The sequence below is a fragment of the Aulostomus chinensis genome, chromosome 1 (genome assembly GCF_037954235.1).
Source record: "Aulostomus chinensis isolate RoL2024-O1b breed Wild chromosome 1, RoL_Achi_v1.0, whole genome shotgun sequence".
NCBI lineage: Eukaryota > Metazoa > Chordata > Actinopteri > Syngnathiformes > Aulostomidae > Aulostomus > Aulostomus chinensis.
The window spans coordinates 25651568-25679567 of record NC_141320.1 but is presented as its reverse complement, the minus strand read 5'-3'; the positions used below and the strand labels follow the sequence as shown (position 1 = coordinate 25679567).

Genomic DNA, 28000 nt, shown 5'->3' with positions numbered 1-28000 from the left:
TGACGGTGTCCTGGATTCAGACGGATGATTTCTTAGCAGGAAAAGAAGACCTGCCAGATCATTCCAGGTTAACAGGATTACAAGACCTCCATGTAACTCTACATGTTGATATGACAGGAACGGATGTTGCCTGCTTCAAACTGTTAGACCCAAATATGGGATCACAATTCTCTGTGTTCTCAGATACTTTGGCAAGAACCCCAAAAGGTGTTTTCTATTTACCAAACGTTGGAGGTTTGGCTTTGTCACTGTTTCAGGTTGATAAAACCTCGCCCCATATTTCCGTGGCTGCTGTAGAAGGAATAGAAGCACAACGACTCGGCCCTATAGCACATTCCATGACTCACAATTCCCCAGAGGAAGGGTTTTTATGATGACATCATGTGTGTACATGTGTGTATGTATATATATATGTTTTGACTCTACACATGGACACAAACTGTCCTGTTGCATGTGGCTGTATTGTTATTGGAAGACAAGTCATGGCCAGATAGTTCATCAGTCGGGGTGGGGCGAGAAGATGAGGTTGCAGTTTGTTAATTGGAAAATCGTGTGTGTCTGTGTGTGTGGTTGTGTGGTTGTGTGTTATGGTTCACAAAATAAAGGAAAGACGATTAAGTCCCATTTATGTTTATTATGATTGTAATTAATTTACCAAGAAAAGGGTTTCAGTCGGCTCACAAAAATATCTGCAGCCTGAGAAATAGAATAACAGAAGTGTCCCAACTCTTGTCCTTGGATATCCGTCTATTGGCAAGATCACAAACTCACCTTGATGATACATTCAATGAGGATGCACTGGGAATCCAGGGGTACAATATTTTTACAAGAGACAGGAACAGCTATGGAGGAGGTGGAGCAGTTTATGTACAAAATCACATTCCAGCAAAAGTAAGATTGGATTTGATGGCTGCAATACTGAAGTGATCTGGGTGCTAATCAGTCTACCTCATGTTCAACCATTGCTTGTAGGGTGTGTCCAGACCACCAAGTGCAAGGTTTCATGTTAGATAGAGGACGCCATCTTGATCGAGACATTTATTTGCTTGGAGACACAAACATAGATTGGAACTTGTCCACTTCAAGAGAAGCTGCGATGCAAGAACATGTAATTGAACAAAGATGGTGGAAAGATCAACAAGAGTGTTCTAGGAAAGATGGGGCGAAAGTGAAACATGCACAGACCACATACTCCCAAACTGGAGCTGTTTCTGTTCCAAAGCATTATCTAGACCAGTGGGGTGTTCTGATCAGAACCGAGTGGTAACTGCAAGGAAAGGACATGCTCCTCTAAGAAAATATACAGTCAGGAATATGAAATCACCCTGGGTGGACACAGAACTAAGAGAAGCAGTGAGATGGAGAAATGAAGCAAAACAGGCAGCGATAATATCTGGTTTTGAATCGGATTGGCAAATCTATACAGAAATTAAGAAATTATGTTACTTCTCGGGCTGCACGGTGGTGCAGTGGTCAGCACTGTGGCCTCACAACAAGAGGGTTCCAGGTTTGAGTCCCGGCTCGGGCGTGGGATCTTTCTGTGTGAGTCTCCATGTTCTCCCTGTTCCTGCGTGGGTTCTCTCTGGTACTCCGGCTTCCTCCCACCGTCCAAAGACCTGCAATTGGGGACGAGGCTGATTGATTCTCTAAATTGACCGTAGGTATGAATGTGAGTGTGAATGGTTGTCCGTCTCTCTATGTTGGCCCTGCGATGGACTGGCGACCTGTCCAGGGTGAACCCCGCCTTTCGCCCGTTGACGCTGGGATAGGCTCCAGCCCCCCCGTGACCCTTAATGTGTAGGAATAAGCAGAAGAATCCGATGGATGGATGTTACTTCTCTTTCTTCTTTTTATTACTATTCACCACAACTGGGTTCCATTTGCAGTCGTTCAAAATAATAAAAACACAAGAACACACCTGATGTTCCTTTTTAGCTGGAATTTTCCTTTCAGAGCTTTCAGAGTGAGGAGAAGGATTTTAAACTCTGTTCTGGATTGGTGATGTGGTCTCTCCTCCTAGTTCCTGTCTATGCACGTGCAGCTGCATTCTTGAGCAGCTGCAGTCTTGAAGGGGAGGTTCACTTTTCTGGACCTTTGGCCTTCCCAGCTCACCCAGGGTGCTCCCAGCAACTGGAGACAGTTTTGGACCCATTGGGTCTGGTCCTGCTGACGCTATCTGCAATGCTAGTGCTAGCGCGAGTAGATAGGCCTGCCATTTAAATACCATCTTACTCACTCCACAGCACATTCCAGGCGACTGAAATAAAACTCCAGAATATCAATTTAAAGTGTTTGTTGATAGAATCATTCTGGGGAGGAAACTTTTAGTACATCGCGGTTCTTTTTGAGGGACAAACCTCAGATTTCAGGTGTAATTTTACCTCTCCTCTAGTCGGTAGAAGTGGGCTCACGTTACAGCTTCAGAGGACTGATATGCTACTGACTGAATGTATTCCTCAGCCATTGGTGAGTCGGCCGATATTTATCTATAATATATATTTATATATCCAGTGACTTCTCCCAGTGCTGTCTCTGTGCTGGGCTCTAAAACCAGGCTGAAACCCTCAAATCAACTCTTGCTATGGAGGAAGTCACTCAGCTGATTAGCAGCTGCTTTCTCCAGGATTTTAGAGAGGAGGGGAGGTCAGCTATCAGTCCATAGTTGGCTAGAACCTCAGGGTATCCACAGCTTCCCTGACCAGGACTTGAACCCTAGGCCGCAGCGGTGAGAGCACCGAATCCTAGCCACTAGACCATCAGGGACCACACTGAGCTCTCCAACAACAGACACTATAGACAATGACTCAAGAACACAGGACTCTGTTGTCTCAGCTTGAGATGCAGAGGGTCCACCAAGACCACCAGACACCTCAGCCCCCTAAAGACAGTCCACCCCCAGGATCCTGCCCCCCTCTGCTCCAACTCAGCCCTCCATTCATAACTGACTTTGTCTCAGTCTCTTCACAATGCCAGTCACTGAAACACTGACAATGTGATGGGGCTTCCTGTCTTTACTGCATTTTCTTCAAGGCTCACAACTGCTACTTCCTACAGTCGTTTCTACTGTGTACTTGTACTACCAGTTGTTATGAGCAACTGTGGATTTCTAAATATTCCAGTCCTCAGTTTGCAACTGTATTGTGATGATGGGTCAGTTTAGAGCTGTCAATCAATGTTAATAATTGATCTTAGCATCTGGAGATTATTTTAGGAACACAAATACTTTTACTTCATTCTGAGGATGAGCAGACGTTCAATATAATTCTCATTTCCTGGTCAAAGACTCCTGCTAGTCAGAGAGGATCTGGGCTGGATTGGAAAGCTTCTGAGAGGAAAACCTTCACTCTGGACTGGACTGAGAACGGAGCAGCCTCAGCTTCCTGGAGCCTGACTTGCCTCTGTGGTCTAAGGTTGTGTGGGCTGACATCACAGTGAAACTCCTGAGATCACAGAGCCTTTGAGATCACAGGCTGACTTCCTTTTTTCTCTAAAATGAAGAATAAAAATGTTGTGTCTGTGTTTGTGTTCCTGCATCAGTTAAACAGTGACTTTGACAGAGGGAATGTAGCTCAGTGGTAGAGCGCATGCTTTGCATGTATGAGGCCCCAGGTTCAATCCCTGGCATCTCCAGCTGGTCCTTTGGAGCCTTCATCTTAACAGCTAAATTGATCCTTAAATGTGACAACAGTTGATAACAAACTACCAGAAGAGAAACCAGTCTGTTGCATATCAAAGTATTTGTAGCAGGGTCAGTGTGACTGTGAGCCTTCATCGTCAGCATGAAGGAGCTGGTTTTATTTTTGCTGGGGACATCCCACACACAGCTGCTCTCAGTTCCAAATGTGTGTGTCCTCACTCCTCCGTCCTCCTGCTGCCCTCAGAATACAGACACAATTCAACCTGGCAAGTTTGGAGCATAGAAGTGCTCCTGAAGAGATGTGTGTCAGCCCACAGCTGGCTGTTCTTACCTGGAACCTCAAGATGAAACTGCTTCCACAGATTGGAAATGAATCTGATGTTGACTTTTGGACAAATCACCTGTTCATCAGTTCATCATCACTTCCATCCATTTTCTACTGCTTATCTTGTTATAGAAAGGAGTCTATCTGCTGTGTGACTGAGGCAGTTACTGTGAGCTGCTGCATGTCTCAGTGTGTGTGTTCGGGGGGGGGGCTGTGTGTGACTGGTCGGCTGCCAAGGATTATTGATGAGATCAATCATGATCAGCTCTGAGATCACGGCACAGAAGAAGGAGACTTTTTGATTTTTGGGGGTTCAGTTTCTAAGTCAGACACATCATCACAATTTGAAGTTTTCCTCCAGTAAAAAACAAAACAACACAAAACCAAACAAAAACATGATTTGACTTTTGATGTCTGCATTTTTTGGAAATTGTGAGTCCAACAAGCAGGAGGCCGTTTGAGCTTGGAAACTGTGAAGCATCACCAGTAACTGCTGGTTAATTTACAGGTGTTTCCTCCAAAAAGTTTAAAATGAACTCGATGCTGAATCCCTCGTCATCACTGAGCTGCAGAATTGGTCCATGCAGGAGGCTGAGCAGGTCTTCCTCTCTGGTCCAGTGTCTCAGACATCTGCTGCAATGTCTCAGAATACTGCCAGTGCAATGAAGAGAGTGTTGGCTGACTAAAATGGCAATGCCAGAAAACAGCAGCATGACATTTTTGTAGATGTTTGCGTCCAGGTATGAAGGTAGAATGACAGGCCCAATGTACAGTAAAACATCCTAAATCCGGTTGCTTTCCACCTATCAAGTTCCCTCAGTGTTCAGGTTTCCTGGCAAATTCTACAGGAGTATGATTGCGTAAACCTGTCAAACAGTCAGACATCCGGTTGACAAGGCCGGCAGGTAAAGGGAATTTGAGAGGCCCCCTAAGCCAAATGTTCAGAAGTGTCCTTACAGCACCCAAGCACACTGAATGCATAAAATCACCTGGGACCTGAGATACCATCCCTATGCTTAAAAAAAACACGATGGCAGCAGATTGTACAATAAAACATTTTATCGTGCATTTTGTTCAAAACCTGACCATAAAATGGCTCGTCATTGAGAGTCTAAACATAAAGATAGGCCAGATGTGGCTGGAGCAGTTGCATTCCTAAAAGGCTCTAAAGAGCGAAGGATTCAGTTGGCTATCTTAAGGAATAGGGGGAACCGTATCCACAATGGTGACGTCCTCAAACAGGGAAAAGGACTGAAGGGTGACTGTCTCATTCAGGTTCAACCCTTTGTTAGACTCTATTAAGTCACTGACTCCCAAACTCTGTCATCCTCCTTAGTAGCTTTGGTTATTGATGATCTGCAATGGTTAGTGGGGGTGGAGCCTATCCCAGCAGCCTTCAGGTGAGGGGCGGGGTTTATCCTGGACAGGTCACCAGTCCATGGCAGGGCCAACACATAGAGACAGATTGATTATAAAAATGTTCATCCCCAGTTTGAAGTTAGAGACAGGATTTAAGTGTGGAAGGTTTTTGTATCTTCAATTTAATTCTAAGTGTTGTAAACTGTTTCTAACAAACTCTACTGTTCAACAGTCAAAATGTTTTCTAACCAAGCTGAATGCTCTCATATACTTTTTAAAGTTGAGTTTCTTTCATGTCCTCCTGAGATCAAAGACAGAATTCTAGGTACAAATAAATAAACAATAAAAGCCCTGATGACATCATCATCAATTCTGTCTTTGATCTGGAGGCTCTTGCTTTCTTGCTTCAAATAAAAACCATTGTTCGAGGGAAAAATCTGCACATAAACACACAAACAAACACACACACAGACACTCTCTCACACACACACACTCACGCACACACACACACACACACACACACACACACACACACACACACACACTCCCAGTCACTAACCCATATTTTCATCACTTAAACACCACTGGAGTATTGAAAGAGATTCCACATGTTGGTCAACCAGAGAAGCTCCAACTGGTGAAGGTCATCCAACCCTGCATGAAGGTCAACCTCCATCATCTGCTGCTCATTAGCAGGGACTTAGCTCCAATGGTAGAGTGCTACCTTAGCATGTGAGAGGTAGAGGGATCCATGCCCTCCTTCTCAGAATACTTTAACTTGTTCTGTTGATCAGAGGAGCTGCTGGGTGATGAATGCTGATGTTTGTCCACTGCTGTGATAAAGTGTCCCCTGTTACTGAGATGAGGATGAACACCTGCTCAGGTCAAAGCTGCAATCAAACCAGGGACTCTGAACCTCCCACACAGTGAAGGAGTTTGTCCTGCAGGTTGATGGACGCTTTGAAATTCCTTCAACATTGATTACTTTCCTGTCTCCTGCTGAATCAGCATACAGAACCTGGTCAAGAGGAGGCTGAGAGCTCAGGAGGTGATGTGACGGCTGGTTGGACAACTCAGCAGTTGGTTTGAATTCTGATTTCCACCTCTTTTTAACAGATCCACATTTCAAAACAACCAGGTTTATTTGTCTCCTTTCTTTTAGCAGAGGATGGTTTTGATCCATCAACCGCTGGTTCTGGCCCAGCTCTCTTCCTCTGCTCCTCTCTGCTTGACCATCTATTGAACAGGTCTTGATTTAGGAGAGCAGGATTGAGACAAGAACAGGAATGTGAGTGTTGAAGGTTCACAATTTGGCTCTGAAGCCTCAGCAGGTAAAGATTCATCTCTTATTTCAGAGGTGATTTGAAGAATTCATTGTTGCTGAACTGTTGATGCTTCAGTTTCTGGACGTTCACTGGTGGAATGTTTGAGGGTCAGAGGTGAAAAGAGGACAAGTGATGTCATCACCTCCAGCTGAGACCTGCCAGGTGGTCCTGCTTCATTCAACTCTGGTGCCTCTGCCACTGTCCTGACTGGTGAGGCTGACAGCAGGTTCTCTCTCATCTAAACTCTCTGTTTACAATGGAGGCTGAAATCCTTGTGATTGGTGGTTCAATCATCAGGTCTGTTGAACTCCCAGGTGCCATCACCTGCTGTCTTCCTGGTGCCAAAGTTGTGGACATTATTGAATGTTTGAGGGTCAGAGGTGAAAAGAGGACAAGTGCACCTGTTGTGTGTGATGGGGCACCAGCATGGAGGAAGTTGTCAAACATTTCCAGCTAAACAGCAGGAAACTTCATGTAAAGAATTAAAATGATTTACTTCAGTGTTTAACTCCCAGGCCTCTGTAATAAAACCCAAGGAACAACTGACCACCTCACCATGACTTCACCCTGATAACCAGGAGGTAACCTGGTAGTCAGAGCAGCGGTGCTCAGGTCTGTGGACTCAGAGGACGGTTCTTCTTCTGGTCCTGGGTTTGAAGACATCAGCAGCCTTGTTGGAGTCAACTGGGATGTTCCTCTCAACAGACAGCAGCATTAAATCAGAGAGCCTGTCTGCTCCATGGCTCCTCCTGAGCTGGTCCTGGATCAGCTTCAGTTTGGAGCGTCACCGTTACACTGGAGCAGAGGTCACTGGCAGTGCTGCATATAATGGGAGGAGCCTGTGGCTCTGGGTACACTGTGCCCATGTTGTTGGCTTGAAGGCAGCTCAGCGTTACTGCACATTGTTGAGTGATAAGAGCAGCCAACACCTCCAGCACAGAGAGGAGAGACCTGCCACACCTCTCCAGAGACCTGGGACATGATGGCAGTGGTGGGATTTGAACCCACGCCTCCTCAGAGACTGGAGCCTTAATCCAGCACCTTAGACCACTCAGCCACACTACCTTACTGAGCTGTTTCGTGAGTTGGTCTGCTAAAGGCATGTTGAAGAGGAAGTAACAATGATTTCAAACTTATTCTGAAGGGTGACCCCTTCCCTCCACGGTCACAGGAAGTGACGACAGCGCCGCTAGAAGAAGCCAGGAAAGAAATGGAAAAAGGACTCAATTTAAACAGAGCCTTTCTACCTCAGCAGCCATGCTAGCAAACCCCCTTTTGTCTGGTTTGGACAGACAGACAGACAGACAAACAGACAGACAGACTACTTTATTAATCCCTTTTGGACGTTCCGCGAGGGAAATTCCACTCTCCTCAACATACATTCACAGCACTGTTACAATAGATTAGACTAAAAATAGCAAAGAAGAGAAAACAAAGACTATATATATATATATGCATATATATATATATGCATATATACACGTGCCTGTGCCTGTGTGTACCTGGATGGTTATGTATATATGCATAGTGACAGGAATAATCATAATATTAATTGTTCTTAATTGTTATTATAACAATAATAATAATAATAACACTAATAATGATGATGATATCATATAATAATGGTGATGATGATATAATATAATAAAATATAATAGTTATAATAATAATAAAAATAATAATAATAATAATAATAATTAAAGCTGCAAGCAGCGTTGTTAGGGCCTGAGCCCCCGCGCGGCCTACGGCCGCGTCCTTGACACCGGCCCGAATCCAACGGTGTAATCGGCAAATCCCTAGGCCTTGTAGTTTAGGAGATACGAGCCTCAGTTCGCTGCACAGTGTGACTGCAGAGCTGAGAGCTGGCCCTTTAAGAGCCCCTCCCTTCTCTGCTCGCTCTCTGCCATCTGTGTCAGAGTGGAGAGCAGAGGAGGATTTGGCAGTTTAACTGTGAAACACAGTCATAACTCTGCATATATGGGTCAAAAGTGGAATGTAAAGACATCAGTGCGTAGAGTTTTTTCTCAGGAATTCAATGGTGTGCTTTTTGAATGTGTGAGTGTTTTAATTTAGAAGCGACAAGTGTTTGTTTGAGAGTATGTACATGAGGGCAGAGAAGCTCCAATTCTGGTTTCCATGACTACAGTAAACAAATGTCTGCCATGTCTGTCAGAGCTGAGAGCAGAGCTGCCAGCTGGCCCATTAAGAACCCCTCCCCCGCTGCACTTTCTTTGATCTGTGCTAGAGTGGAGAGAGTGGAGGATTAAGAGAAATGTAGTGTGTAAAAGCTGAATAACTCGGCCTACGTTGGTGGAAAGTAACACAAAATACCATATTTTTGTAGGGATTTTTGTCAGGAATACAGTGATATGTTTTTAAAAGCTGTGCGATGTATGGTATAGACGTGAGAAGCATTTGTTCGAGAGTATGTACCATGAGAGGACACGGCCTCCCCATTGACTTCCATTGTAAGCGTGAAACGTGTCTCCCCCACTTTGAGGGCTTATAAAATCCAAACCGAGCGCGTAGTATATTATTCTTACTGAACTTTTAATCAGCACAGTTGGGAGAGTAATGTGTGAAAGTTTGGAAGCCCTGGCATTTACGGTTTAGGAGGAGATAGATTTTGTTCGGGGAGTAAAAAAAGTCCTGATTTTGACAGTTTTGTCCAATTTGTGGACATTCTGTTGGAGATAGGTGAGGGGTCAGAGTGTAAGAATTGTTCGTCTTGATGAGACGAGTCCAACGGTGTTGGTCCCATGTCTGTGGGAGTTTTGTGTGAGGAGTTATAGCGCGCGAAATTAAAAAAAATTATCTTTTTTTTGTGTGGCTCCCTAGGTGGCGCTATAGACTTTAGTGGCGTTTTTGTTTTTGATTAGTGAATGTTGAGACATACCGAACGATTGTGCCGAAATTCAGCGAATTTCATGCATGTTCAGGGGGTCAAATTAGATTATGCGCGTTATGCGCATTATGCGCATATAGCGCGCACTCATTGAGAGCAAGAACAGTATAATACCAGGTTTTGAATGGGTGTGTATGTGAAAACTGGCTCCGGGCCGTCTGGCCCAGTTGCCTCATGGGTGTTGGGGGGGCCTGGGACACTGTTTAGTGTGTGTTTTTAGTGTTTTTAGTGCTGCTAATGTGTTGCTCTGCCGAGCAAACATAATAGGGTCTTCGCCAGAAGTACCTTCTGGCTCAGGCCCTAATAATAATGTACAGTCTCTTATATTGCACGAGTGTCCGGTTGTTATTGGGTTAAGCTGATGGTGCTCAGCCCTCTCCTACAGTCCTTCTGTTGGCCCTCCCCCCCTCCAGTGAGGAGTTTAACAGTTTAATGGCTCGGGGGATGAAGGAGTTCTTCAGTCTGGTTGTTGTTTGGTGACTGTGGATGAACACACAGGAGAAGTTGAGCATGAATCTGTGTTCCTGTTCACTTGAATACATGCAGGAGTAGCAGGTGGAAATACTACTGTTTATTTTTGTTCTGATTTCAGAACTGTTGACACAACGGTGTCAGATTAAAGCATCTCCACCTTCCAGATGCTGGTCTCCTTCTGGGGTCCTGACTGACCTCCATCTTGTGTTCTGGATCCACCTGAACCCAGCAGCTCCAGATCCCTTCACTCCCTTACAGGGATAGAAAATGGCTGCTGGATGGAAGTCCCCCAACTGTGGCTGTTCTGAAACTCTTCTCCTCAGTCACTCCTGAGTTGACACTGAGATGGAAACTAGTATCAGGTTCAGAACAGCTGATCTGAGTTGGTCCAATCAACTGAGTGTGTTCACTTTGAGTGGCACACGTGCACAACCACGACAAAATGACATCATCACCTGATACCACGAGTCACCATGACAACCAAGAACAAAATAACAAGTTACTTTGAAACAAGACCTTCATATATTTATGATGACATCACCAATATGAGCCTTCCCAGTCTGTCAGGGGGTAGAATTCAGTCACCACCAATGACATCAGAGTCAGAGTTTAGAGATCAAAGACAGACATTAAAGTCTCTCTGATAAAACAAAAATATAGTGTAGTACACTGGAAAAGAATATTGCAGTATATTAAATATGATGTTTCCATGGAGGGGCAGTTTGACATTTTTATTTTGGATGCATTTATATTTTAGAATCAGAAAGGCAGTTACAATGACATCATCAAGACAAAACCTGGTGTTACAAAGGTGAGGTGAACAATTTTAACAGTCAATCCCAAATTTAGGCCTGAAGTTAGAAAATAATATTAGCTGGCTAGCAACATTAGCTAGTTAACGTTAGCAAGCTGGTGATATTTAGCACCATCAACTCGTTAAACAAGGTCAACAGCTGTTATGATGATGGTCACATGATTTAACCTTCCTCCTGTGTGACCTGTTGGAGGTTTTAAATGCAGCAAAGAAGCACATCAATTTGTTGACTGCATCAAGTCTTTCTGACTTTGTCAAGAACCTCTAGTTAAACCAAATCAAACCAACAAATGTTGTTCACTGAATGATCAAATAGTGAGGGTCTGTCTGGACCAGTTATCAAAATAAGATGATAAAGCAACATACAGAGCCAAACCTGAAGTCAGAAGTGCACTGTCAGCAACACTGCCAGCAGCTCCTCTCCCAGTCATGGGAGCTTCAGGGACTCTCATCAGCCTCGTTCTCCCATCGACCTGCACAACAACACAACAAACAAAGACCATCCTTGATGTGTCTGCATAGAATGCATTTGTGTTGTGGACCCACATCCACCAAGAGTGCAACAGCGTCCTCCTCAGCAGCCCTGCCTCAACACCAACCAGAACAGCCACAGCCACAACCCCACTCAGGATCTGGTTCCAGAAGAAAGAGGTGTCAGGACTGCCCAAGCAGTCAGGACAGCAGGACAAATGGATTGTGCTTCAACTGCAGGAAACATCTCTGCAGAGAACACACAGAAGTGTCACACATGCATCTAAACACACACAATCAATCAATATTTCCATGGATAAGGAAGCCTAACAAGGTCACCAAGAGATGGAAACAACTTGGAGGATAGAAAACTGTTTTAGTTTATTTGACAGCTGATTGAAGACGTGGGTCAAAACTGACCGTTACCATAGAGATGGGAACAGAAAGCTGACACAAGAGGAAGGTTCCAGCTCTGAAAAAGGAGTTTGATCAAAATCTTGAACTGACAGCAGAAATATCCTTTTGTATGTTGACCTTTGTTGACAGAAGTCACTTTAGCTTGGCAGTGAAAAGAATGGCTGCTAGCTTGACAAAGAACTGCACAAACCAGGTTCAAGCTGGACTTTGGACCCTGGTATCTGCAACGACTCCATCAACTCCTAATCTAGTAGCTCTGCTGGGTCCAACTATTTTACAGAACATTTGACAGACCTGTGGAGCAGTGAGGACACACAAGAGTTGATCACATGATCCACTGAAGCGCCATTTTACCTGCCACTGAGGTCACCAACATGAGCTGGAGTTGGGACTCTTGAACTGAACCTGGTATCACAGCAACACCTACTGCTGCAAAATGGAACAGCAACATTGAACCCAAGTACAGGATTGGAGGGAGACTGATGGTCGCTGTTTGGGTTTTTGAAGAACAAGGAGGGCGTGGCTTCAAGTTGGATTCTCAGAGACTATTTCCCCAACCTCTACATTGGAATCTACACTGTCATCCAGTCATGTGACTGAAGTCATCCAGTCATGTCAGTGATGTCACTCTGCAGGACTGTCATTGCCATCACATTCTAGAAAAGAATCCAGACTCCACATTTATGGGGCAGTTTTGGTCTTTAAACACTTGACAGTTCCAGGAGATTTAGTCTGGCTCAAGATCTTCAGATCAACCCAGGACAGAAGGCTATGACTCCATTGGATTGTGTAGTTGGAGCATTCAGAGATCTGGTGAATCTCAGTAGGAGCTGTATTTATCCACTGAATGATCCTGGTCAATGTGATCCTGCTCCTCCATCTCTAAGGCTGACAGAGCAGGAAGACCTGACTGAGAAGAAAGCTGCCCTTGAGCAGCTTCAGTCTCTGTGTGACAACACACAGACAGAAAACCAGAACTTGAGGGAACAAGTTTCTACTCTTGAACGTGAGAATAAAAGAGCAATCCAGGAGCTCCAGAACCTCACTGCTGTGGTGGCCAACCTCCAAACGGTCCAGGACAAGAACCAGACTCAGATAGAAGATCTGAACGCAACAGTCCACAGTCTTCAGTGTGAGGGGAGGAAGGTTGATGGAGAGAACAATGAGCTCAGAAAAGAGCTGACCCAGGTTCAGTCTCTGAGGGAGAGAGAACAGGTGGAGATGAAATGTCTTGAGGAAGACCTGACAGAGAAGAAAAGTGCACTTGATCAGCTTCAGTCTCTGTGTGACAAGAGATGGACAGAAAACCAGAATTTGTGGGGACAGGTTTCTAGTCTTGGACAAGAGAAGATTATTGCATATCAGCTGGTAGAGAACATGTCTGCCATGGTGGGCAACCTTGAATCTGTGAGGGAGGAGAACCAGACTCAGATCAGAGACCTGAACACACAAGTCCACAATCTTCAGCTTGAGGTGAAGATGGTTTACAAGGAGAAGTGTGACCTCAAGTGTGAGCTCAACTCCATCCAGGCAGAGAAGAACAAAAGGAGAGAAGAACTCACTGAGAAGAAGACGACTCTTGAACAGCTGAGGTCCCAGAGTGAGGAGAGAGAGGCAGAAAATGGATGTTTGAGGAGACGAGTTTCTACTGCATCTCAGGAGACAGAGACCTTCACTGCAGAGTTGGCCCACCTCGAATCAAGGAAGGACCAGGACCCCACAAAGAGTGAGAGTCTGAACGGTGTAGTTCAGAGTCTTCTATGTGCAGTGAGAACAAAAAAGAAGAAAAGGAACAGTGCTCAGTGGGAAATCCTGGGAAATCTTCATGATTTAAAAAGCTGTTTGAAAGAGGAAAATCATGACCTTCAAGTGAAGGTCCAGCAAACTTCTGAAGAGCAAGCAGACTCTCCCCTACGTCCAGCCAGAGAAGAGCAAACAGACTCTCCCCTACGTCCAGCCAGAGAAGAGCAAGCAGACTCTCCCCTACGTCCAGCCAGAGAAGAACAAGCTGACTCTCCCCTACGTCCAGCCAGAGAAGAGCAAACAGACTCTCCCCTACGTCCAGCCAGAGAAGAGCAAACAGACTCTCCCCTACGTCCAGCCAGAGAAGAGCAAGCAGACTCTCCCCTATGTCCAGCCAGAGAAGAGCAAACAGACTCTCCCCTACGTCCAGCCAGAGAAGAGCAAACAGACTCTCCCCTACATGCAGCCAGAGAAGAGCAAACAGACTCTCCCCTACGTCCAGCCAGAGAAGAGCAAGCAGACGCTCTCATATGTTCTTCTGCAGAGGAGCGATGGGATTCTGCTGCATGTCCTGCAACTGAAAAGCAGAATGATGGGGGCACCCTGGAGACTGGACCTGCTACGGGTCAAACCAGAGGTCTACTGAGCCGTGAGACATCTGGTGTAGAAGATGCTCTGTTTATGTTCATAGTTTTTTCTTTGTGTGCTTTTCCTCAACTTTGTTTTCTTTGTTTGTTATATATGATGATACCTTGATCACCACAGCAGTTGATCCCAGCTTGATTAGCTGAGTGCTTTGCAGTCTAAAGCACTTTAGTGATACCTGTGGGGTCCCTTATCCTCACTGACCACAGGGATTCAGCCTCAGTGAAGGAGAGTGAACCTTCCAGGTTGCAGCTCCTAGATTCTGGAACGCTCTCCCACTGGACATGAGGACGCTGAGGACGCCTTCAGAAAGAAGCTAAAGACCCATTTGTTTAGTAATATTATTGTTCATGATGGAATCGTCCCTCTGTACCTGCCCACACAGGTCAAGAGGTCAACTGATTCCCTGTTTAAAACAGCTCTTCATCACATGGATGTCCATCCCAACAGTCAGAGCTCACAGATGCTCCTATTCCTTCCAGTGGGAGGCGCTACGAGTGACTGATGAGGGTCAGGGGGGTCAGGCTAGTCCAGATAGTGGGTCTGTATGAGGTTGTTAGGGAGGGATAAGGTAGTGGCAGAGTTCAGGCTGTAGTTGTGCTCCAACAGTTGAGACAGGGCAGGACAAAAAATGACATCCTGATGGCGTTAGGAGTGATTCTTACAAGAACCAATCAATAAAAGTGGGTGGTGACCTGCTCATGTGACGCTTGTGTTGATGATTACTGGGTCTCCTCCATGCTCATTTATCATGAATGAATCCCTCTGAGTAAAACACCTGATGACTCCTGAGTTGGTTCACAAAATGTGTGAATGTGTGTGTGTGTGTGTGTGTGTTTGTGTGTGTGTGTGTGTGTGTGTGTGTGTGTGTGTGTGTGTGTGTGTGTGTGTGTGCAAGTGTGTGTGTGTGTTCCAACTGGAAGGAAACTGAATAATAACCAGACTAACTTTTGTCATGGACCAAATCTGGTTGACTCACTAAATTCATAACTGAAGTGATTATTTAATCAATAAACAGAACATTTGTCAAAAGTCATGATCAAATTAATGGAAAATCTGAGCAACGAGGGTTTAAAAATGTTCCAATGAGCCAAACCAATGTTGACAGTTAAAAGAAGCCAATGTGGGAGGATTCTTTCTGTCTCAGCAGTAAAGACTAATCCCACAGCTCACGTGAAGCATCAGGTCCTCTGTGAGAGGTGGGAATCCAACCAGGGACCTTTGGATCCACACCAGTCTTCCCTGACCTCATAGAAACTGGAACATTTTAACAAATAAATTCAAATTCAACTCAGCAGCAACTCTAGAACAGTTGCTAACTTGCTAATTCCTGTTAGCTCCAGATCAGACAATGCAGGCTCACCTTCACGCTTGGTTGTACGACCGCCACCAGTTGAAGCTTCTCTGGTTCAACAAACTCTGGGGACTCAAGACACAAGTCAGCACCGGTGCAGGTCCAGATCCAGATGTTAGCTGAGGGGGACAATGGCTTAAGGGAGCTCCAGGTAGCTGGTTTGAACTGGTCCCTCATCTCTGTGAGTAGAAACCATCTGAGGTGGAGGGGGAAGATCTGCTTTGACCTCCTGATCTCCCAGTAAAGCCAGTATAGATGTTGAGCTTGGAGGAGTTGATGGCCTCCTTCATCTTCTTGTTGGAGATGTTTGCTAAACTCAGCACCACCACAGATCAGAGGAAAGTCCACTTGTCAGCTGGACACTGGAGTTTCTAGTGACCTGCAGGATCTTAGTTGTGGTGGCAGCAGGCCTGTTCCAAGAGCTTTGCTCACATTCCTGATCAGGCTTCATCATGGTTCTGGACCACTGAGTGATAGAAGCTGATCCTGGGGGTGGACTGTCTTTAGGGGGCTGAGGTGTGTGGTGGTCTTGGTGGACCCTCTGCATCTCAAGCTGAGACAACAGAGTCCTGTGTTCTTGAGTCATTGTGTATAGTCTCTTTTGTTGGAGAGCTCAGTGTGGTCCCTGATGGTCTAGTGGCTAGGATTCGGCGCTCTCACCACCGCGGCCCGGTTTTGATTCCTGGTCAGGGAATGATTTATTTAGAGGTTGAGGGAGAGGTGATCAGGTGGTCCACATGATGGTGGAGGTGATGAACTGTGAATCCATCATGGCTCCACTCTCACCCCCATTGTAGTGTTCTTGGTTCACTCTGCTATGGCCCCATGTTGAAGGGTGACTGTCTCATTCAGGTTCAACCCTTTGTTAGACTCTATTAAGTCACTGACTCCAGCAAGGACAAACTCTGTAATCCTCCTTAGTAGCTTTGGTTCCTTGCAGCACAGAAAGTCCATTCACTGATGTAGGAACTGGAAAACTTAGAGCTCCGGTCCTCGGTTCCTTGCACCAAAGAAAGGAGGGAAATGCAATCAATGTTGAATTCATTTACATTTCTTATATTTGATCAAAGCTAGAACTTAATAAGCTGCCATCGACCTTGATGACCAACTCCTTCACTGTGTAGTTCAAAGTCCCTGGTTTGATTTGTGTCAGGACTTCAGAAGCTCCAATCCTCTCTCAGGTCCAGTGAGAGTGGAAGAGATTATAAATGACAGAAGCAGGGCCCTCACTCAGAACTGAACCAGCTCAGTTGGGAGAGCCTTAGACTGAAGATCTAAAGGTCCCTGGTCCGATCCCAGGTTTCAGCAGAGGAGCAGCATTGACTTTACTTTCCAGTGGAGGAACTGCAGACATGAAGGAAACTAACATCTTGTCCTGTGCATTCTTGTGACATTCAGGACATTTTTGGAGCCTCTTGTTGGATTTTGCCACAGAGAATCAGAGCCAATCAAAAGCATGGTGGACTTTAACATGGAGGACTGAACAAGTCAAGAAAGCATCAGTTTGACCTTCACAGGTGTTTCTTTTCCTGTCTCAATGCTGTAGAAAGAGCCTGAGTAGCTCAGACGGTAGAGCATCAGACTTTTAATCTGAGGGTCCAGGGTTCAAATCCCTGTTCAGGTGCTGTGGAGGTTCCAGTGTTTGACAACATGGTACTGGATGAAGTTTAGTGTTGAACAAACTGTCAACATTAAAAGTAGAAGTGTTCTTGTCTTGCCACTGTGAGACAGTCGCTAGAAAAGTGACCACTAATAATTTCATGTGGCATGCAATTAACAAAAGACCACAAATAACACTGGTCAAGTCAGTTTTATTTGTATTGCACCAAATCACAACAAAAGTTCTCTCATGACTCTTTACTAGTAGAGCAGGTCTAGAACCAAACTCCTTCAATGAACCTCCACCCAACAATTCTCCATCAGCAGCACATCCTGCAACAGCAGCGACAAAAACCTTCCTTTTAACAGACAGGAACATCGAGCAGATCCAGGATCAGTGGGGACGGCCTTCTGCTTTGACCAGTTGGAGGGAAAGAGAGCAGGAGAGCGGGGCAGAGACAAAGACAGATAATGGAGGAAGACAGATATGCAGAAGGAAAGAGAGGGACAGAGATAAAGAGAGAGAGAAGTGAAGAGACTGATGGACAGACGGTGAGCAGGTGGAGCTATGGGTGGCAGCTTGAGCCTCTTCAGGTCTGCAGCCTCCTCCAGCAGCACCCACATCTGGGATGAGGGGAGCCTGAAGGCTCTGGAGAAGGAGACGAGTTAGTAATACACATGAGTATGATTTATGTATGACACATATAGGAGGACAGAAAGGAGGAGAGAGAAGCCCAGTGCACCATGGGAGATCCCCCAGCAGTCTAAGCCGATAGCAGCATATCTAAGGGCCAGCCTAAGCAGCCCAACTGTAAGCCTGATCAAAAAGGAAGGTCTTTCGTCTGCTCTTATAGGTCAAGAGGGTGTCTGCATCCTGGACTGAAACTGTGAGACGGTTCCACAGGAGGGGAGCCTGATAGCTGAAGGCTCTGGCTCCCAGTCTACTGTTAGAACTCTGGGAACCACCAGTAACCCTGCATCCTGGGAGTGAAGGGTTCTAGCTGGATAATATGGAACTATGAGCTCTGTCAGGTATGAAGGAGCCTGACTGTTAAGGACTTTGATGGTAGAAGGAGAATTTTGAATTCTCTTCTAAATTTGACAGGGAGCCATGCAGAGAGGCCAGTACAGGAGAGACATGGTCTCTTCTACTAGTTCTAGTCAGGCAGCAGTGTTCTGGACCAGCTGGAGAGTCTTTAGGGACCTCCTGGTGCAGCCTGATAGGAGGGAATTGCAGTAATCCAGCCTGGAAGTGACAAAGGCATGGACTAGTTCTTCTGCATCTTTTTGAGACAGGATGTGTCTGATCTCAGCAATGTTTCACAAATGAAAGAAAGCAGTCCTAGAAATTTGCTGAATGTGGGCATGAAAGGACAGATCCTGATCAAAGAGAACTCCTAGGTTCCTTAGGGTGGTGCTGGGGGCCAAGGTGATACCTTCCAGGGTACCTGTCTCATTAGATAAACTTGTAAAGTGTCATGAGATAACTTCTGTTGGGATTTGGCACAAAATAAATAAAATTGACTTGACTTGATTGAATTAAATTTAAAGTAGAAAACTCTTCCCTCTTCAATCCTGTCCCTCAGTGTTGTAAACTGTTTCAAACAAATTCTACTGTTCAACAGTTCAAGTGTTTCTAATGAAGCTGAATGTTCTCCTCTACTTTCCTCAATTGGGTTTCTTTCATGTCCTCCTGAGATCAAAGACAGAATTCTAGCTACTGTCAAAGCCCTGATGACATCATCAGGAATTCTGACTTTGATCTGGAGACTCTTGCTTTAATCTGAATTTGATCCGGCTAATGTTTTAGTTTAGGTTGCATGATACCGACCACCTCATTTCTCCTGATGGACTGGTGACCTGTCCAGGGTGAACCCTGCCTCTTGAACAATGTCACCTGGGATCGCCCCCCCCCCCCCCCGTGACCCTTAAAGGATAAGAATAGAAAGTGGATGGATGACTTCTCCAGTAATGTCCTGCTCACATTGGTCTGTCTTCATTTTGACTCCTCCCACTGCCACAATGACCAGCCTTTATACTCTTGGTGACTGGGGCCCTGGTTGCTGCAGGCCTCAACACCAGCCTGTGGTTGTGAGCAGGGCAGAACAGAACTGACAGTATCTCCCATGCAGGACCTGGGTCAGCGCCTGGTGCCAGCTGGGGCACCGCTTTAACCTGGACCCCTGGAAGATCTTCTCCAGGAACTGGTCTTTTTCAATCGAAACAGCGTGAAACGTCAAGTAAAGAAATAGGATTATTTAATTCACAATGAGGCCTCTGTCATAAAACAAAATGAACAACTGACTACCTCACCATGACTTCACTCTGATAACCAGGAGGTAACCTGGTAGTCAGAGCAGCGATGCTCAGGTCTGTGGACTCAGAAGAGGGTTCTTCTTTCGGTCACAGGTTTGAAGATACCAGTGGAAGAGAAAGGAGAGGCAGTTAGAGACCTGCCACACCTCTCTAGAGACCTGGGACATGATGGCAGTGGTGGGATTTGAACCCACGCCTCCTCAGAGACTGGAGCCTAAATCCAGCGCCTTAGACCACTCGGCCACACTACCTCACTGAGCTATTCTCTGAGTTGGTCTGCTAAAGGAGTGTTGAAGAGGAAGTAACATCATGATATAAAACTTATTCTGAAGGGGGACCCCTTCCCTCCACGGTCACAGGAAGTGACAACAGCGCTGCTAGAGGCAGGAAAGAAATGGTAAAAGGACTCTATTTGTACAGAGCCTTTCTACCTCAGCAGCACTCAAGGAGCTGAACAATGTCCTCTCATTCACACACACTCACACACTGATGCTGAAGGCTGCAATGCAAGGAGCCAACCTACTCATCAGAAGTATTTAGGGGTTCAGTATCTTACTCAAGGACACTTTGACATGGTCACCAGGGGTAGTGAGGATGGAACTGGACACTGGTATCTGCAATGACTCCATCAACTCCTAATCTAGCAGCTCTGCTGGGTCCAACTATTTTACAGAACATTTGACAGACCTGGAAAAAGGAGTTTGATCAAAATCTTGAACTGCCAGTAGAAATGTCCTTTTGTATGTTTACCTTTGTTGACAGAAGTCACTTTAGCTTGGCAGTGACAAGAATGGCTGCTAGCTTGACAAAGAACTGCACAAACCAGGTTCAAGCTGGACTTTGGACCCTGGTATCTGCAATGACTCCATCAACTCCTAATCTAGCAGCTCTGCTGGGTCCAACTATTTTACAGAACATTTGACAGACCTGTGGAGCAGTGAGGACACACAAGAGTTGATCATATGATCCACTGAAGCGCCATTTTACCTGCCACTGAGGTCACCAACATGAGCTGGAGTTGGGACTCTTGAACTGAACCTGGTATCACAAGGACACCTACTGCTGCAAAATGGAACAGCAACATTGAACCAAGTACAGGATTTGAGGGAGACTGATGGTCGCTGTTTGGGTTTTAGAAGAACAAGGAGGGCGTGGCTTCAAGTTGGATTCTCAGAGACTATTTCCCCAACCTCTACATTGGCATCTACACTGTCATACAGTCATGTGACTGAAGTCATCCTGTCACGTGACTGAAGTCATCCTGTCATGTCAGTGATGTCACTTGGCAGGACTGTCATTGCCGTCTCATTCTAGAAAAGAATCCAGACTCCACCTGTGGCTCCATGATAACTGATGGACCTCTGGTTGGAGGCTGGACAATGATGTTTGGACTTGAAGGAAAACTCCTTGTCCAAATTCCATTGTGTTCAAATTTAAAGTCCCACAATAAGAAGTAGCTGAATCTGACAGGTGAAGGTTTGGAACTACAAGATGGTGATGTTTTCTTGACTTGATGCTCTGACTGTCAGGGTAGATGACAGCTTCTTCTGCTGCTGCATCTGAGTGGCTATGATTGCAGGTTTTACCTCCCAAGGTTGTTTGGTTCCAGGGGACATTTTAGAATTCCAGTCCCCAACTTTGGCTGTTCTGAAACTCTTCTCCTGAATCACTCCTGAGCTGCAGCAAGAACAAATACCAGTGCCAACCAGATCAACTTAATGGCTGTTTTTGTAGTGATTTGGTTCTAAACAAATAAAACTGACTTGACCTGATTTGGTGCCTCATGAGGAGAAAATTTGGGCACAAATGTTGGACAAGAGTGTTTGTGGAGGGGTGTTTTTTGTTGTTGTTGCAGTGTTGTAAGTCACTGTAACTGCAGCTGAATGATTGAACTTTCTCCAAATCTCCTCAAGATGGTTTCCAATGACATCAGTTGTCACAAGAGGAAGTCTGCATTTAAACACACTCAGGTGTGCCCAGCTATTCTTATGAGAACATTGGATCAAGTTCATTCTATGTGCAGCCTAACCTTAATCTTAATCTTAATCTTAACCAACTGAATCTTAATCTTTATTTCAAACTAAACTCAATCCAGACCGTCACTCTGAAAGAACTCACAAACTGCATTGAGCTGCATCAGGGCCGGTCTTTGGTCCCCATGAGGACGAGGACTCCTGATTAGTGTTGATGATGGAAATGGTCTCCAACACCATAAAACAAGAAATACACACACGTGTAAACACACACAGTGACCCCGCATGTCGTTTTTGCCCAATTTAAATTTTCATTCATTACCCAGAACCTCTCAAAAGCCCTGAAGAAAAATTGAATATTTGGTGTTTGAAAGCCATAAATCACATCCATATCATCTCGTCCATCTCAGTCTGACCTCATCTTTGTTTGTTGTTTTTTAAAGAGGGACAAATTGGTACTTGGTTAAAAAAGCACTCTGGGAAAATCATCCTGCTTTCAGGGAGGTCTTTGGTGAGTTTGCTAACAATGCAGAGAACCATGACGGAACCAAGCACAAGGCTGCTGCCCTCTACATCACAGCTACACTTTGGAGTCTGTTTGAACTGAATGGGAAGGGTCTGACATCATCACACCAGTACGACAACAAGTGACCCTGAAACAAAGAAAACCTTCACTGATGAGTCCATGGATCTCATTGATCTGTGCCATTTCCTGATCTTCAGGTTCTGTCTTTGATTTCTTTCTTTGATGTCTAAATTCTGTGCTTTGGTGTCTTTCGTCAGTCTTTGAATTTCGGTTAATAATAAAAAAGAAGTCCCAGCATATTTCTGCAGACCATAGATAGGGATTTTACCAACTGCACCATAGCAACCCTCTTGCTGTCTGCTGCTGTGCCATTGAAAAGTAAGACAGCCTGGAAAAGAGAAAAGGCTCATATTGGTGATGTCATCATAAATATATGAAGGTCTTGTTTCAAAGTAACTTGTTATTTTGTTCTTGGTTGTCATGGTGACTTGTGGTATCAGGGCTCCATTGATGATGTCATTTTGTGGTGGTTGTGCACGTGTGACACTCAAGGTGAACACACTCACAGTTGATTGGACCAACTCAGATCAGCTGTTCTGAACCTGATACTCAGAGTTTCCATCTCAGTGTCAACTCAGGAGTGACTGAGGAGAAGAGTTTCAGAACAGCCACAGTTGAGGGACTTCCATCCAGCAGCCATTTTCTATCCCTGTAAGGGAGTGAAGGGATCTGGAGCTGCTGGGTTCAGGTGGATCCAGAACACAAGATGGAGGTCAGTCAGGACCCCAGAAGGAGACCAGCATCTGGAAGGTGGAGATGCTTTAATCTGACACCGTTGTGTCAACAGTTCTGAAATCAGAACAAAAATAAACAGTAGTATTTCCACCTCACACTCCTGCATGTATTCAAGTGAACAGGAACACAGATTCATGCTCAACTTCTCCTGTGTGTTCATCCACAGTCACCAAACAACAACCAGACTGATGACCTCCTTCATCCCCCGAGCCATTAAACTGTTAAACTCCTCACTGGAGGAGGGGAGGGCCAACAGAAGGACTGTAGGAGAGGGCTGAGCACCATCAGCTTAACCCAATAACAACCGGACACTCGTGCAATATAAGAGACTGTACATTATTTTTTTTATTTATTATTATTATTATTATTATTATTATTATTATTATTATTATTATTATTATTATTATTATTATTATTATTGTTATTATCATAATTATTTTATTATTTTTTATTATGAGCATTTATTATTTAGGAGCATAATGTTTGTAATGAACAATGTTTGTAATGCTTGTTCATAATGTCTGTTTGCTCATAATAATTATCATGAGCATTTATTATTTTGTATTATTATTATTATATAATTCTTGTTACTACTGCTATTATTATTTTATTATAACTATTATATGTTTTATATTATATCATCATCATTATTATATTATATCATCATCATTATTATTGTTATAATAACAATTAAGAACAATTAATATTATGATTATTCCTGTCACTATGCACATATACATAACCATCCAGGTACACACAGGCACCCGCACATGTATATATGCATATATACATATATACATATACATATATATATATATATATATATATATATATATATATATATATATGTATATATATATGTATATATATATATATATATATATATATATACATATATATATATATATAGTCTTTGTTTTTTCTTCTTTGCTATTTTTAGTCTAATCTATGGTAACAGTGCTGTGAATGTATGTTGAGGAGAGTGCAATTTCCCTCGCAGAACGTCCAAAAGGGATTAATAAAGTAGTCTGTCTGTCTGTCTGTCTGTCCAAACCAGACAAAAGGAGGTTTGCTAGCATGGTATGCTGAGGTAGAAAGGCTCTGTTTAAATTGAGTCCTTTTACCATATCTTTCCTGGCTTCTTCAAGCGGTGCTGTCGTCACTTCCTGTGACCACGGGAGGGAAGGGGTCACCCTTCAGAATAAGTTTGAAATCATTGTTACTTCCTGTTCAACATGCCTTTAGCAGACCAACTCACTGACCTGCTCAGTGAGGTAGTGTGGCTGAGTGGTCTAAGGTGCTAGATTTAGGCTCCAGTCTCTGAGGAAGCGTGGGTTCAAAGCCCACCACTGCCATCATGTCCCAGGTCTCTGGAGAGGTGTGGCAGGTCTCTCCTCTCTGTGCTGGAGGTGTTGGCTGCTTTTATCACTCTGGGTAGAAAATGTCCTGAAAGAAAACCTTCACTGATGAGTCCATGGATCTCATTGATCTGTGCCATTTCCTGATCTTCAGGTTCTGTCTTTGATTTCTTTCTTTGATCTCTAAATTCTGTGCTGTGGTTTCCTTGGTCAGTCCTTGAATTCTGGTTCATAATAAAAAAGAACTCCCAGCATATTTCTGCAGACCATTGATAGGGATTTTACCAACTGCACCATAGCAACCCTCTTGCTGTCTGCTGCTGTGCCATTGAAAAGTAAGACAGCCTGGCAGTCAACAAACTGGGCTCAACAGAAAAATGTCAACTAAAGATGGATTAAAGACCAGGAGGAAATGTAACCAACCTACAAAGATGGAGGGGAATTGAGACCCACATGTTTGCCATCCTTGATGAACTGTCCACTGGTGCAGGGGATGAGGTCATGGCGATGATCTGGGAGCCAGTCCTGGATGTTAAATGCCCTGATGATGGACAGTGTAGTGGCAAAATGTCTGGTCCACTGACTGAACTCTGCCACAAATGAGGAACAACAGTCAGCAAGGAGTAGAAACGAAGAGGAGAAATGGAGAGAACAGAAAGAATGAGAGATCATGGAGGAAAGAGGCTGATATTTGCAAGTGTCCTGACTACAACACAGCAATCTAGAGAAACCATGACCTGGATTACTGAGGACCTCCACTGGCAGTTCATTTCTGTTGATCATAGGGCCATGCTGGGTGAGGCAGGAATGAATCCTGGGACTGAGGTTGTGGAGCAATGGTCACCTTTCCTGCTGAAACTGTCAATTCTTCTGCTTGGTTCTCTCCACAAAACCAGTCCCTTAACGGAGCTCAAACCCCAGTTACAGCTGTGGGAGCCCAGAATCTGACACACTGGACCATCAGGAACAGCTTTGTGCTTTCAAACAACAGAGACGACACTCAAGGACTCAGGGAATGCAGGAATCTCTGGCCTCAGCTGACATGTTGAATTTCAGCAACATTTCATGATGCTGAGTTTAGCAAACCAATGAGAAGATGAAGGAGGCCGTCAACTCCTTCAAGCTCAACATCTCCACTGCTTTACCCAGGAGGTCAGGAGGTCAAAGCAGAACCTGCACCCCCCACCTCTGATGTTTACTCCACACAGAGATGAGGGGTCGGTTCAGAAGAGCGAGCAGGAGTCTGGGCAAGTCTTTTCATTCAGTCCCTGGTTGAAACAATTGTCTCCACCAACTTCAGTATGGGTCTGGACCTGCACAGGTTCCAATTCCTGTCTTGGTCCCAAGGCTTTGTTGAACCAGAGAAGCTTCAAGTGGTGACGCTCATTCAACCCTGCATGAAGGTCAACCTGCATTATCTGATGCTCATTAGCAGGGACTTAGCTCCAATGGTAGAGTGCTAGCTTAGCATGTGAGAGGTAGAGGGATCCATGCCCTCCTTCTCAGAATACTTCAGCTTGGTCTGTTGATCAGAGGAGCTGCTGGGTGATGAATGCTGATGTTTGTCCACTGGTGTGATAAAGTGTCCCGTTACTGAGATGTGGATGAACACCTGCTCAGGTCAAAGCTGCAATCAAACCAGGGACTCTGAACCTCCCACACAGTGAAGAAGTTTGTCATCAAGATTTATGGCAGCTTTGAAACTTCCCACCATCTCCTGAATGTGGAGCAACTTGTCCTGCCAAAACTGTCCCCTCTTCCATTCTTAATAACACCTGTCCTGACTGGCAATCAAGCTAGGCTGCAGCGGTGAAAGCGCTGAATGCAGCCAGGATACACAATGACTCAAGCAACACAGGAATCTGTTGACTCAGCTGGAGAAGCAGACTTCTTTACTACTAGTAAAGAGTCATGAGAGAACTTTGTTGTGATTTGGTTCAAACAAATAAAATGACTTGACTTGATTTGGTGCCTCAGGAGGAGAAAATCTGGGCACAAAAGTTGGACAAGAGTGTTTTTGGAGGTTGTGGATCAAAGTTCTATTGATATACAACACATAGAATCAAACAATGTGAAGCAGGCTAATGAACAATAAATCAAATATAAAAATGCTTTATTTTAAGATCTAGAATATCTTGTGAATATCTGGAGCTTCATTCCAGCAGCAGACCTCCTCAGGTGATGACTTCATATTTGACATGTTTACCATTCAATGAGACTCATTGTCAGTCCATTGAAATCTACTGGTGTTCCTGGTGAGTTGATTTAACAACATGAGCTGACAGAATCTACGTTCAGGTAGGAACCACCACATCCAGGGGTCTGGACCTTTGAGCAGGCAGAGCCATCAAAGTAGCAGACTAAGCTAGCAGACGTTACCATCAATGGTAGAGCAGAGTGGTGCAGAGGAAGCGTGCTGGGCCCATAACCCAGAGGTCGATGGATCGAAACCATCCTCTGCTAGAAGAAGAAAAATAAAATGAACCAGTGTCTTTAGAAATGTGTGTCTGTTAAAAAGAGGTTCATAAGGATTTTGTCTTCCTCCACAATCACCAACCATTGTGAGAGTTAACAACAGTCCACTTTCTGACTGAAGCAAAAGTAGACTTCAAAAGGTTTTTCTGATTCAACATAGCAGCTAAATTTCCATTTCCTGAACAGGACAGGTTAAAAAAAAGGGAATGTCATGACTTCCTCTGTATGTTAGAATATGAACGACTAAAAATATTCATGCCCAGTTTTAAGTTAGAATTAAACTGAAAATACAAAAATCTCCCCTCTTCAGTCCTGTCACTCAGTGTTGTAAACTGTTTCAAACAAATTCTACTGTTCAACAGTTCAAGTGTTTCTAGTGAAGCTGAATGTTCTCCTCAACTTTCCTCAATTGGGTTTCTTTCATGTCCTCCTGAGATCAAAGACAGAATTTTAGGTACAAATAAATACACTATCAAAGCCCCCTGATGACATCATCATCAATTCTGACTTTGATCTGGAGGCTCTTGCTTTAATCTTGGCTTTGATCTGACTAATGTTTCCTGACAGGTTGCTGTTTGCACTCCAGAGCAACCAGTAGTTGATCCTATCAGACCAGTCTGATAAAAGAAGCTTTTCATTATCAGTGGAATCACTGGGGAAAAAAAACTCCTCCTGTCAGATGAAGGCTTCACTGTGTTGAGGAGGGTTTGTTCATATGATTCTGGAAGAATAAATCAAAACCTCATCATTGAACATGAACATTAATCACTGATGACTGTTTTAACTGAACCTACTGGATACTGTGGTGCCTGATGAGGAGACAACTTGGGTACAAAGTTGCAGAAGAGGGTTTTGGAGAGGAGATTTAGATGAGATGGTTTCCAAATCAAATCGGTTGTTACAAGGGAAAGTCTGCATGGAAACACACAAACACACACACACACACACACACACACACACACACATACACACACACACACACACACACACACACACACACACACACACACACACAGAGTCCTACTGACTAACCCATGTTTTTCTTCACTTAAACCACCACTGGAGTATTGAAAGAGCTTGCATGAGACACCATCAACTTACATTAAAAACCGCTGACTGCCTTTTATCCTCTCCTGGCTGCAGGAAATTAGACAGACCAGCCCATAGCGGGGCTGCACGGTGGTGCAGTGGTCAGCACTGTGCCCTCACAGCAAGAAGGTCCCGGCTCAGGCGTGGGATCTTTCTGTGTGGCGTTTGCATGTTCTCCCTGTTCCTGCGTGGGTTCTCTCCAGGTACTCCGGCTTCCTCCCACTGTCTAAAGACATGCAATTAGGGGACGAGGCTGATTGATACTCTAAATTGACCGTAGGTGTGAGTGTGAATGGTTGTTCGTCTCTGTATATTGGCCCTGCGATGGACTGGCGACCTGTCCCCAGGGTGAACACCGCCTCTCGCCCGTAGATGCTGGGATAGGCTCCAGCCCCCCCCC

General features: G+C 44.7%; 3 non-coding genes across 3 annotated transcripts; 2 read left to right on the top strand and 1 right to left on the bottom strand.

Annotated features, from left to right (window-relative positions):
* The first annotated feature begins 3558 nt into the window (after positions 1 to 3558).
* On the top strand, positions 3559 to 3630 carry trnaa-ugc (transfer RNA alanine (anticodon UGC)). The gene has a single exon. It is a non-coding gene; the product is annotated as a tRNA-Ala (tRNA).
* A 13390-nt stretch (positions 3631 to 17020) lies between these two features.
* Positions 17021 to 17093, top strand: trnak-uuu (transfer RNA lysine (anticodon UUU)). Its single transcript has one exon. It is a non-coding gene; the product is annotated as a tRNA-Lys (tRNA).
* Positions 17094 to 19553: 2460 nt separating this feature from the next.
* trnal-uag (transfer RNA leucine (anticodon UAG)) lies at positions 19554 to 19635 on the bottom strand. Its single transcript has one exon. It is a non-coding gene; the product is annotated as a tRNA-Leu (tRNA).
* Positions 19636 to 28000: the final 8365 nt, after the last annotated feature.